The sequence below is a fragment of the Mustela putorius genome, unplaced genomic scaffold (genome assembly GCF_011764305.1).
Source record: "Mustela putorius furo isolate JIRA1106 unplaced genomic scaffold, ASM1176430v1.1 tig00537227_pilon_pilon_pilon, whole genome shotgun sequence".
NCBI classification, from domain to species: domain Eukaryota; kingdom Metazoa; phylum Chordata; class Mammalia; order Carnivora; family Mustelidae; genus Mustela; species Mustela putorius.
Window position 1 is genome coordinate 4,184,197 of NW_025422368.1, and position 13,722 is coordinate 4,197,918.

At 43.2% G+C, this 13,722-nt stretch overlaps 1 protein-coding gene across 5 annotated transcripts in view; it reads right to left on the reverse strand.

Moving 5' to 3' along the window:
* SCN8A (sodium voltage-gated channel alpha subunit 8) overlaps window positions 1-11,649 on the reverse strand; it is a 177,435-nt gene extending 165,786 nt beyond the window's left edge. For 4 of the 5 annotated variants that reach the window (XM_013046920.2, XM_004774712.3, XM_013046921.2 and 1 more), the window contains exon 1: window positions 11,206-11,310. The gene's annotated coding sequence lies outside the window, so the exon portion shown is untranslated. Of the gene's footprint in view, window positions 1-11,205; window positions 11,311-11,532 lie in introns of those variants that run through there. The other variant, XM_045072918.1, reaches the window with a different exon arrangement.
* Between the last annotated feature and the right edge of the window lie 2,073 nt (window positions 11,650-13,722).

A 13,722-nucleotide genomic window follows, 5' to 3' on the forward strand; every position in this document is an offset into this window, starting at 1 on the left:
GGCTTCTAAGATAGGTGAAGTACTCATATGGTTATTCTACCTTGTTTCCCCACTACACTTAATCACTCATTCTGTGTCCTTCTTTGGTCTTACACATCCTTCCCCCTCCTTTTCCAGGGATAAGGAAGAACTACTACAAATAGAAGGAAAGAGAAAAAAATCTCCATATCTACCAAAATATTACTTGCTCTAGAACATCTAGATTAATAAAACAGATTGCCAGTGGCTCCTGGGTGGCTCAGTCAGTTAGGCATCTGCCTTTGGCTCCGGTCATGATCCCAGGGTCCTGGGATAGAGTCCCATGTTGGATTCCCTGCTCAGCGGGGAGTCTGCCTCTCTATGTCTCACACTCTCTCTTTCTAATAAGCAAATAAAATACTTTAAAAAGTGAAACAGATTGCTGGCATTCAGTTAAGAGGTCTTTATAGACTTTCCTCATTCCAGACTACCCTAAGAATGCCTTCCCAGGGAGCTTTTGCTTAACTATTCTTAACCACAGTTACTTTGAGCATTCACACTAAAAAACAGGTACAAACTTATAATGTGATTGCACAGAGACTCTCCTAATGGGATTACCATAAGGATGCTTTGCATCCCTAAGTAGAGTGCTAAATTTACTAATATCTTTTACATGAACTCCGTCTGCTCTATTGGTTCCACACAAACCATGGGGACTTCTGCCAACTGTCTGAGTGCAAACTGTGGCAAATGTTAATGGAATTTGCAAGAACTCTGTAATTTTAGTGGTGAGAAAGAAAATATTAACAAATTAAATGAAAAATTTTATTGCATTAAATTAAATTGCTTTTTTCTTACATGTATTGTTAATTTGCTTGCGCATGCTCTGATGTTTCAATCACCCTTTTTATTTTCTTTTTCAAAGACCTTTACTGAATACAAAAGGCTAGAACAGAACCTGAGCAACCTGAGCATACTTTTTGCTCTAAATTACCACTGTATACTGAAGTTGCACATTAGGGCTCACTGACAACTGTCTGGTACCCCAGATATATCAAGGAAGTTGATACAAGTCAAGCCTGACATTTTGTATCCACAGCCCAAGATTCAATACCTGAAAGAAAAAGCAACAGCACTAGCTGATAGAGCCTCTTTCCCTCTGCTTTCAACTATTAGAATCCTCTCAGTTGTTACCTTTAATTAAGCCTGCAATTTCAATGGTTTTCATGAAGCACACAGAACATAACCAAATGATCAAAGAAAGCAAGCCACTGAATTTCAGTAAGGACAAAATAGTCATCTACCAGGTCTATGAAAAGGTGCATAATACTTGTTTCTTTATATATGAAACTAAAGGTTAGTTGAGAATATCAAGGAAAATGACCACATGTTAAATGTCTAAAAATGGACAGAATTTAACACTCCAAAATAAGAAACAAAAGGACAGAGATCGACAAAGTTTAAATAATCTTTATCAGTGAGCAAGCACAGAGAATAAAGAAGTGGGAACACTTAGGTTTCTCTTAAAGAAAACTTCAGAAGCTCAAGGGGCGGGGGGATAACTCTGTGCAAAGAAAGGATTAAAAATTAGAAATAGAGGTGCTGGGTTGGCTCAGTTAGAAGAGCACCTGACTCTTGATCTCGGGATCATGAATTTGAGCCCCACATTGGATGCAGAGATTACAAAAAAAAATTTTTTTTTAATTAAAAGGTAGCTTGTTGGGGCGCCTGGGTGGCTCAGTGGGTTAGGCCGCTGCCTTCGGCTCAGGTCATGATCTCAGGGTCCTGGTCTCTGCTCAGCGGGGAGCCTGCTTCCTCCTCTCTCTCTGCCTGCCTCTCTGCCTGCTTGTGATCTCTCTGTCAAATAAATAAATAAAATATTTAAAAAAAAAAAAGATAGCTTGTTAATAACCAAGTTGGTCTGGACTAGACTGCCAACATATATTACAGCCTATACCCCCACCCATATGTTCTAAATAGAAGATTATATCTCTGAATTTTAAAATGGCAAAATAATCTTGAACTACTCCTCCTCCCTTTTCCCATGTAGTCTTTCATCAAGTCCTACTGAGTCGTCCTACAAACTACTTCTTACATTAGGGAAATATTACTTAAATACATGGGACACACATATTCAAAATTCTCTCTCTTTTCCCTCCTTTCCATCTTCATCACTACAATCCTGGTCCAAGCCCTTGTCACCACCCATCTAAGGCCAAACCAAACAGTCAATTAGCTGCACATTCATTATATGTTCTATTCTGTCCTATTACACATTGCTACCCAATCCTCCTGACACATTTTAGCACAGCTTTGATGATGTGTCATTCTGTGCTACCTCAAAAGTCCTCTATGTTCTCCATGGTCTCTAAGGATAAACACAGCTTTGAAAAATCGTTAATGTTGGGCTACCTCTACCCTATCTTTCGCAGGCCTACCCACTGGGGAAGGGGAGGTGGCATTCAACCACAGCCCAACTGATTCGCTCACTGCACTCCCAAAATACTTCATGCATTCTCACCTTCTTACTTTGACTCACACTGTCTTACCCAACCATTCTGTAAAGCTCAGTTCAAGTCATACTTCTTCCATCACCCTCTCATCATATCAGCTTAAAACTCTCTTTTCTAAATAAATAAATAATAAAAATTCTATACCATTTATATGAACTTAAACCCCTTACAGTTGTTGCCATGAGCCATTATGAACACCTCTTATTTAACATGTTGTGTTTATAATTATTTCACCCAATAAAAACATTCCTGCAATATAAGGTCTATCTCTACAGTATCTTTCAACACCTGTCACAATGCCTCACCCTTAGTTGTTACTCATGAAAATTCTGTCAATTGGTATGGTCAGGATAGGTGATCTACAGTTCCCCACAGAAATCAAAGTGTCAATAGTTCTTGAGGCCATGTCTTTCTCTATACTTGTTCATATGTAATTCTCATATGGAAACCCTAAAAAACAACTTAGTTGGTAGGAAATGGGTGCTTTGGCCCAAATTAACTTTTTACCTTAAATAGGCCAAGAAATTTCACTAAGAAATATAAAACATAAGGGATTATCTGTATCATAAGGGGAAAATTAATCTAAGGTGATTTAAAAGGAGAGTTCAAATCCCAAAACTATTTTAATAGTTTTCTCTAAAAGACACTAGAAATAACTAGGTATGTGCCAGGGGAGAGAATGTGCACAGGTGCATATGTACACAAAAAAGAATACAAGAGAAGCTGGTAATGATAGTTGCCTTTATGGAGTGCATACTGACTAAGTGGGAGACAGTTATAAGAAGACTTAACCTTGAACCTTCTGATTTTTGAACAGCCTCTGTTAGCTACTCAATTGTAAAGTACATATTTTACAACATAGAATGAAAGAGATAACTTCAACAGTGCCTTCTGAGTAAAATTTTTTATATTAAATGACTTAGAATCTTTTTTTAAAAAGAGGAAACAAAATAATATTTAAGAATGTTACTAAATTTTTTAGTATAAAGCAAGAAAACACTCCCTAACTTTTCCAATGTAAGAATGGGATAAAGAAAGCAATTGTAGCACAGTTCTAGCAGGCTAAAGATAAAATAACATTAAAAAAAAAAAAAAGACACCTTTCCAAGATTCCAAACCCCATCCAGAATATCAGGTCACAGAGAGGTTCCCAAAAGATCTGCAGAGGAGAGATAACTCCTTCTCTTAAAAAATGAGCAATTCCCCAAGTTCACGTCCAAACTCCCTTGCCCATTCAGAGCAGTCATTCCCACACTTTTCTCAAAGTCTGCTCCAATGATTCCTCACACTCCCAATACTTTCTTCATCAAAGCACAAATCTTTAAAAAAAATGCCTATTTTCTCTAATGTCTCTTTCCTAGAAGCAAGGCATTTCACCTCTTCAGTCTTCGCCAAAATCTTAGGAAATCCAATTGAGAATTCTGAAGCAAGTGAGATTTCTGGGTATTCTGACTTCTGAGAAAGCTCTACCAGTCTCATTTGCAAACTGCTCATTTTTTCTCCACAATTTAATAATAATAAACAATTTTTTTCATTTAAAAGTGTTTTATTCAGCTTCTTGTTAAGACAAAAAAGACAGTAGTGAATATAAAGCAAAAGCCTAATGCATTATCCTTACTTGAAGAAGGGTTCCTCCTAAAACAAGAAACTAATCATGTCATATATGAAACTCTATTTATTTACAGGACAGTTGCTCAGTCAAATGAAGGAAAAATGCTATTTCACACTTGCTACCAGTGAATATTAAGCTTTTGGAAGTTTAGCCTTCAATTGTGAACTGCTGAAATAACAAGAGAATAAGAACAGCTGAAAAATGAATTGCCTTTTCATTGATAAAGTAGTAGTGATCTCTTCCTTTATCAGCCACTAACTAAAAACTTAAAGTAACATTTTAATTTGGATTTTTTTCCTTCCTAAGTTCATTCTGGTAGATATGCTAATCATCAGTTAAGTACCCAAAATGTAGGAAAAGGGAGGGAAATAAATGACGTATAATTCACAGCCTAGAGAATCCATTCCCTGGGTAAATACACATTCACTTAGATTTCTCTAACATCCGTACTCTCCAGGAACCCAAAGATTTTACAGCATAAAAACAGCACTAATCAACTGAACATGAAAAGAGCCTGTTAATATGTCTTCTGGGGGATTTCAGTGCTTTCCACTTCCAGGTCCCAGAACAAGCCCACTGAACATGGGAGGCCTCTCTGTACCACCAACAGTGACTATGAAAGTGCTTCAGACCCTCCCCCCCACTAACATTTCAGTCACTCTAACCCAATCAACACTTCCCAGGATCAAGAGAACTTGAGTCCCAAACCTAGAGTACCTCTTCGACTCTCAGCCCCCAGCTTTTATTTTGTTCCCCTTTCCTCAATAGGGCACATCTCCAAATACCTAAGGGAAATCTTTATTATCCACTTCCACCTTTGCTGCTGTAGCCCAAGAGCCTCCCAGAACCTTTCTCTGCTGCACCCTGAATACCCCTCCCAGCACCAACCCCCAGTATACAGCCCTACACCAATTTCAGCCTTGCATAAGCAAAGAAGTCAGGTGGTAGAGGCCATAATTCCTCTACAGTCCTGGTTATAACTTTCATTGGCAATATGGGAGTATTTATGAGTAACTATATGTATGTATTTATGTGCAAGAGAAATAAAGAAAGGTAAGCAGTGCAAGAGAAATAAAGAAAGGTAAGCAGACGCGATGACCTTTAAAAAAGTACTCAGGAGAGCTGCGGAAACAAAACAGGTGTGTTACTTCAATAAGTACATCTTCAGTTCATTTTCCCTGCTTTCAGAATGCTATCCCTCAAAGGTACTTCTGCCCTCCCTCCGCCTATCCCAGAATCTTTAATTATGCCCACTCACTAAAACACATTTAGCTACCTAGGATAATGATAATTTCTTAAAACAAAGCCAAAATTGTTCACGTTACTTAGTTATATGAACATCATGGGGAAAAAGTCTTTAATCATGGGCCAGCCAACCAACCTGGGTACCCATCTCCACTCCATGACTTAATGGTCCTGTAGACCTAGACAATGTGGTTAAGTTCTGGGACACTCAATTTTCTCAGCTGTAAAATAGGTAGAATAATATTTGCCTTACCTAATTCGAACAATCAATTGATAGAAAGATTTTAAAAGTTCTTTTAAAAAAAATTTTTTTAGGGGCGCCAGGGTGGCCCCGTGGGTTAAAGCCTCTGCCTTCAGCTCAGGTCATGGATCAAGCCCCACATCAGACTCTCTGCTCAGCGGGGAGCCTGCTTCCCCCCCCCCCCTGCCTGCCTCTCTGCCTACTTGTGATCTCTGTCAAATAAACAAATAAAATCTTTTAAAAAAATGTTTTTAAATTATTTATTTATTTATTTATTTGTCAGAGAGAGAGATTGAGCAAGCACACACGTGGAATGGGGGGAGGACACAGACAGAGGGAGAGGCAGGTTCCCTGCTGAGCAAAGAGTCCAATGCAGGGCTGGATCCCAGGACCCTGGGACCATGACCTGAGCCAAAGGCAGATGCTTAACTAACTAAGCCACTCAGGCGTCCCAGGTTTTTAAAAGTTCTGATAAACAGACAAACATAGAATAATAATTACCAAAAGTAGATGGTCAGCTGTGAGATCTTACTATATGAGACCCATTCAAATAAATCAGTGCAAATATAATGGAAAAACCTAGAATGGTACTGAAGACAAAAGCAACTCCAAACTTGATAATCACTCATCATAATTAAGATATCCAGCTCAAGGAAGAATAAAGGGGAGCCTCAGTCTTTGGGTCCATTCCGCCTTCAGATCCCAGGCTATAGCTAAAAACAGTTCATGGCCTGCCAGCTAGCTGTCAGTGCGAGAACATTTCTCTTGGGTAACATCCTACTACTCTAGGATAGTTTGGGAATGACTGAGGAATTACTTTGGTAACAATATTTGCCGTGGTGGAGATCAGCACTGCAATTGTATAATAAAACTTTTCTCCTGGGGCGCCTGGGTGACTCAGTGGGTTAAAGCCTCTGCCTTCAGCTCAGGTCATAATCCCAGGGTCCTGGGATGGAGCCCCACATCGGACTCTCCGCTCAGCAGGGAGCCTGCTTCTCCCTCTCTCTCTGCCTGCTTCTCTGCCTGCTTGTGATCTCCGTCTGTCAAATAAATAAATAAAATCTTAAAAAAATAATAATAAAATAAAGCTTTTCTCCTCTTAGACCAGCAACGCCCATCCAAATCAGGGTATCTGCAGATCCTATCCTCTATGCCAGACTGAAGATAAAGCAACTATCTGTCTCTCAGACTACCAAAATTTAATACAGCATGTCTATACTATAACAAATACGTATATAAACACACACTAAGCTGCTAAATCCTTAGAGGGAAAAGAGCAAATATACATTGAGCTCTATGTGTCAGAAACCACAAGGTAACATCGATTTCTTTTAATCCCCACAAACACCCAAACATAGGAATTATTATTCTTATTTTTATAGATGAGAACACTGTAGCTCAAATACATTAATTTGCCCAAAGTCACAAACCTAATAAGTAGCAGAGTCAAGACATGAACTTAAGCCCATACTGCTGCTGCTGCTTCTCAATGGTGTTAACTATGGCAACCTGCTAGTGTCTTCATTTCACCTTAATTCCAGACATGGTACTTACCTGTGTGTCCTGGCTGTGTTTCCACACAAAGAGACAGAGAAAATTTTCCCAGAAGACTTCCTGCTTGTCTCTCCTTTTCCTGCATTTACTTCCTATTCCTAAAAATTATTGTTTTAGGTTGAATTACCAGGTTAGACCTAAAAGCCTGTCATACCACATTTCAGCAATTAATATACACCTACAGTGTGACAGTTCTGTTTCCTTCCTTGTACACTTTAATAGCCATAGTTTCATTTAGGGACGTAAACACTAGATGGTTATATTTAATTTATCTTTTTTCAGAACCATTTTTAAATTTTCAAAAAAATTACCTTTAATGTGAAAGAATTCATTCTTAGAATTGGCCCGTAAAGTCTCTTGATTTAAATATAGCAAGATAACCAGGGGAATAAAGAAATCTTTCCTTAATCATCAAGTCAACAAATATTCTCCCTCTGTACCTACTGTGTGTGAGGCATTGTTCTACGCACTAACATATTTTAAGTGGCAAGAACCAGCTTAGAAAATGATACCATGCTCAGAAACTCAGAATAATAGTATTTTTAAACCAAGGCTTTTAGACTCTTAAGTTCATAGTCTAAATACTATTATTCTGAATAACATTTGCAAGTGCTTCTTGCCCTCCTATAGGAAAAAAAAAAAGACTGAAAATATACAATAAAACAACTATTTTGCTTAGGATAGTTAAAACTAAGGGTGACTTTTTCCTGTTTTTTTTTTACATATATTAAAATTTTTCTGTAATAAGAATGTGTTATTTTCATAATTACAGGAACTAATTGCACTCTGGATAAACTTTGCATCTTTAACACTTTCTATATAATGTGGGGTTATTTTTTTTTGTCAGATATAATTGATGGGAATTATGTATTCATTAATTCATGCCTGTGCCTCTAGAACTTATTACATAACATCAGCACATTAAAGATAATTATTTTTCTCTCCATTCATGGAATGTTTTTCTTGCTTTAGGTGGATATGTCTTTATCTCTGAGTTCTTTTCAAGCAGATGGGGATTTCTTGTATAATTGCTACAGAATATCAATAGTCAATCTTTTCTTGGTAATTAGCACAAGACCATAGGTCTTTTAACATTATGTGTGTTATCTTTTCAATGACATTAAAGTCCTTTAATCACAGTGAACCCAAATGGAATGAGCTAACTTTATGTAGAAGGAAGTTCCCTACCAACCGAAGTACTCAAAGCAAAGATCTCCCATAATGGAACTTCTGTGCTAGGAGGTTGTAGAGCTGAATTTTATGGCCACCTTCCCTTTCTAGAATTTTAAAATAAATTTTTTGACAAGTCTACTCTAGTGATATAAAGGACTGCATACTGGTCTCTGTGTATCAAGCCCTTTTCTCAGCTCACTGTTCAAATCAACTCAGAGAAGATTTCCTTCTGAGCCAGCTTGACTTAGCAAGTTATCTGATTAATTCTTGTGGAGACCAAATTCCCATAATTATTAACTGAGCCTTGCTACTTGAAATTGCCAAAATGTGCTAAAACAATGTAGTCAGCAAAATGTCACTGTATGTCTTATATATGGATCTGTTGCAGCCTGTAAAACACTGTCTCCATGAGGGACAGCCAAAATGAAGTTACGTGGGAGTAATAAAATATGATAACTAGGCCTGCAATCTCAAGAATAAACCCAGCTGCGCATGCACATACACATCTACAAGAAAGCCTGCTGATAATAAAAGCAAAGAAAAACCCAAATCGTGTCCAGCATGTGCATACTTCATGGCAGGGCTGGACCGGGAACTGTCCTTTAAGCATCACAGCAAGAAACCAGGGAACTGTCCTTTAAGCACCACAGCAAGAAACCAGGGAACTGTCCTTTAAGCACCACAGCAAGAAACCCTGGTGCAAGCCCCAACACCGGCACCCAAAGCTGGACCACGAGAAAAATTTGTTAAAGCTCCTACAAAAAAAGCAACAAGCACTGTACGGGGTTTGTTTTTAAGTATGCTATATTCTACTTCATAGTCCTTTATTAATTTAAAATAAAATCCTTTAAGTACTTTGATGAAAGTTGACAAAATCCCAAATGAAAACCAAAGGTATATTAAGTCTGCCTCTCAAACTGAATTCAAGAAACCAATAATTGGCCTGCACTATCAAGAACTGCTTTGCAATCTCCACCACCAGCCCTACCAAGAAACACAGCACATTTACACATACCCTAAATCAGATGTTGAAAACATAGAACATGCTCAGAGCCCTCTCCAGGGAGAGACTCAATTTCTAGGACAGATGATGCCTGCCGAATACCAAACCATCACTACCACCCCCCTCTCAAGCAATCAAATCCTCTTTCAGGGAGAACTGAAGGCCTTATGGGTCATGAGTTCCAAAGAAAAAATGCTGCAGTATTTCAAGAACCGGGTTACAGGCAACCTGCTACAAAGCTTTCAGCAATTTAAGTCTGATTCCCCCCGAGATTCCTACCAGAATGGCACCGGATGCTAATGTTCTCCAGCCATTTGCATTACACATCAAAAAAAAAAAATTTTTTTTTCCTTTGAGGGAAAAAAAAAGTCCCCCCACCTCCATTATCTTCTAATAATGCACGTGGAGGAAAGCAAAGTACAGAGAGACGGTGAAACAGTCTACCACACCCGAAATCTCCTATGGAAAGCTAAAACATCCCCCAGCCCTAACACACGGAGACGTCTCTGAAGGCTCTCCAGGTTTAAACTTGAGAAAATTGTTATAAAAAGCACTATTGCCCTTTGCTCCCAAAGCCCTCACCCACATTTCCTGCTTCCATTCTTGTTTCTCTGGTACCCACTAAATTTTCCTGGTGTGGTAGAGTTTGCTTCATATTAATTATTTCTCCCTCTCCCTGGATTAGCAAGATGCAACGCCAAGTTTCTCCCCCCTCCCCCAAACAGACGACATTCTTTTATTATGAATACCGATGCCGAGAATCTTGGAATCTCCCCATATAAAATGCATTCCCCCGTGTTTCAAAAACTGCAGTGTAAGTGAGGAAGAGGGCACAGGGTGGAGTAGTTGGAAGGAACGCATGGTTTGAAGAATCGTATTTATCAAACTGAAAAATGATTCCCACCCCACCCGACCTCTAAGCCGGGGCCTCTGAATGGGTCCGAAAGCCCCAGCTAACCCCCGGAAAGTTAACTGCCAAGTCTCCACCGGTGGTTGCCGCAGGCAGAGGGGATGGAGCTGAGCTCTGAGGAAAAATGCCGAGGCTTTGCGGTCCCCCAAGTACCAAGAGAACTAGAGAGGAGGGGTCTGTGGAGCTGGGCAGTCCTGTAAGCCAAACGCTAAGAAGCCCGGGGTGCTGCTGATCCTGGTAAGGTGGGGGAGGGAAGGGAGAAAGGAGGAGAGGAACAGGCTCTGCATCGGGTGGCGTAGGGATGGAGGTGGGGGAAGGGGGATATTCTGAAAGTGATGTACTCCCTAATGCAGGAATTCTAGCCTGCCGAGGAAGGTCCCGAGGGCCCCCAACACAGCCCCAGAGCACCCTGTCAGGAGGGGGACGGACATCCGAGTAAAGGACAGGGGGAGTCCTGGCTGCCCTAAGAACCCAGGAGCTCCTGGCTTCTGCAGTTGGTAACGATCTGGAGCCGGATGGGGGAGAAGAATGCAGTAAGACATGGGGGAAGGGGTAGAACTGAGGGGCTGCTGTAGGACGATCCCATACAGCACTGCCCTTCCCAGTGCAACCCCGAGAGGGGCCCCGACTCTGTCCCGGCCCTTGGAGGTGGGGGGAGGGAGGCTGCACCACCGAAGGGGCGCCGAGGGCAGGCCACTGTCCCCCAATGCAGCCAAGAGACAAGAAGAGCGAGGATGTATCGGGGTGGTGGCCGGTGGTCCTCAGCTCTCCTCAGGGACCCCTGGTAAACACGGTAGAAGGAAGCAAGACTTCCAAACACCTGTCCAAAACCGGGAGGACAGAAACCCAGCTCCGCGGCCCCTCGAGCCCCGCCGCGCACTCTGCGGCAAAGCCCCCGACCGGAGATGGGCGAGCCCCGCTCCGGGGTCCCGAGGCGAAAAGGGGAAGCCGGCGGGCGAGGAGCGGCGCCGGGGCGGGGGCTCCGGGGCGACTTACGGCAGCGGCGGCGAGGGAGGCAACGACGGCCCTAGCGCGGGGCCCGGGAGGCGCGGCCGGACTGCAGAGGCGCCGAGGCTGCGGCGGGCGGGACTGCGGTGGGCGCCATCTTGGAGCGCTCCCCGCGCCCGCCCCCCGCGCCGCCCGAGTCCTTGCATAATTGATGACTCGAGCGGGCCGCGCGCCGCCGCGCGCGCCCCCGCCGCCGGGCCCCCCGCCCGCTCCGCCCCCGCGCCGACCCCCGCCGCGCGCCCCCCGCCCGCCCCGGGCCCGCCCGCGCGCGCCGCCCGCGCCCTCCTGCCCGCCGGTGCTCGGCGGCCCACCTACCCCTGCAGGACGCGCCCGCTCGCCCGCAGCGCGCCGCGCCGCCCGCCCGCCCGCGCGCTCGCTGGCTCTCAGGCCGGAGTCCCCGCGCCGCCCGGACCGGATCCGGGGCGAGGGAGCAGGGCGCCGGCAGGGGGCGCCGCGCCGGAGCGCCTCGCGAGCGTCCCCGGGCCCGCCTCCCCGACGCCCCCGCGGAGCCGCGCGGGAGGGGCACCCGGCTGAGCGCCGGGACGCGGCCGCTGGACGGCAGCGGGCCGCCTGCCAGCTCCTGGAAGCCGAAGCCCGAAGGTGCTATGTGGGCCCGAACGCCCCGCGACCCTGGTGAATGCCAAGTCTCACCTGTCTCCCGAACGCCAGTTGCAGAGGAAATGCCCAGCAATAGGGCAAAGCTCCGTTGTTGGGGTTCTGGCACCTACAAGCTCAGAGAACTCAATCTACATGATCTTTGGCCGACTGAAAAACACAAAACGCCGAAGTCTATCCACGGCAGCTGGAGCCCTGTGAGTCAGTGGACAGGGCCCTGGAAAGAGAAGGGACACATCGCTTCCCTGACAGCCTCCGGTGCGAAGCTGGGCAAAGGCCACCTTAACCTGGCTGAAGCTCAGCGAGCCTGTATGCAAAGCAGGCGCGAACATTTGAACTGCTGACTCCACACTCTGTGAGGAGGAGGCAGGTAATGGATGTGAGAACTCCGCACTTCCTTGTGCTCCTGCAGCTCGGGTGTTCAGAGTTAAGAGCGAAACAGGAGGGTCAGGTGGCCACTTACCAACTGGGCAGCCTTGGAACCTGAACAACTCTCCAGACCTCAGTAAAAGACTTCCAGAGTCCCTCGGTAAAAAGGGAGCAACCATAGGTAGATATCACAATGATCTATCTATGTGATCACATAGATCACAAAACCTGATCGCTTTGCGGTGAGGGCTGAAGAGAAGGCATTTCACACATTTACAACGCAACCTGGCGCACAGTATGCCTATCACTTAGTGTGCCCACTGCATGCATTTTTAAATAGCTTCATGGAGGCGTATTTGACATGCGATAAGCTATGCGTGTTTAGGGTGCACAATTTTGACGTCTGTGTACACGCGAGAAATTATCACCATCATCCACATAACCATCACCTCCAAAAGGTTCTCTCTGCCTCTTTGTAATCTTTCCATGTATCACTCTCCCACATTCCCTCTCCAGGCAACCACTAATCTTCTTTCTATTACTGTACATTAGTTTGCATTTTTCAGAATTTTAAATACATGGCATCATACAGTATGTCCTTTTTTTTTTTTTTTTTTTTTTGGTATGGCTACTTCCGCTCACATAACTCTGTTGAGATTATCCTGTTGTTGATGATTCAGTTGCCTGTGATGGTTTGACTTTTTATTGCCGAGTAGTGTTCCTTATAGGAATATACCATTATAAGAATGTAAATATACTGTTTATCCAGTCACTTGTTGATAACATTTAGGTTATTTCCAGATTTGCCTATTAAAAATAAAGCTGATAGGAGTGTTTGTATGCAAGTTTTTGTATGAATATGCTTTGTATGCATATGCTTTTATTTCTCTTGGGCATAAGTATCTAGGAATAAGAATGACTAAGTCTAATTGTAGGTGTGCATATTTAAGGTATTAAGAAAGGGCCAACCTGCTTTCTGAAGTGAATGTGCCATTTTATAGTCCTCCCAGCAACATAATAGACTTTCAGTTACTCCACATCTTTGGCAACACTACCTATGATCTGTCTTTTTTCTTTGAGCCATTTTAACAGGTGAGTAGTTGTATCTTACTGTGGTTTTGGCTGGCATTTTCCCTGTAACTAAGATATTGAGCATCTTTTCGTGGGCTTATCTGTTATCAGTAAATTGTCTTGGGTGAAATGTGTGTTCAAGTCCTTTGCCTATATTTAAAGTTGAGTTGTTAGTTTTTTTTTGTTGTTGTTGTTTTGTTTTTTAAAGCTCATTCATTTCTTTTTTTTTTTTTTAAAGATTTTATTTATTTATTTGACAGAGATCACAAGCAGGCAGAGCGGCAGGCAGAGAGAGAGAGGAGGAAGCAGGCTCCCCGCAGAGCAGAGAGCCCGATGCGGGGCTCGATCCTAGGACCCTGGGATCATGACCCGAGCCGAAGGCAGAGGCCCCAACCCACTGAGCCACCCAGGCGCCCCGAGTTGTTAGTTTTGAACGGTGCTTATATATTT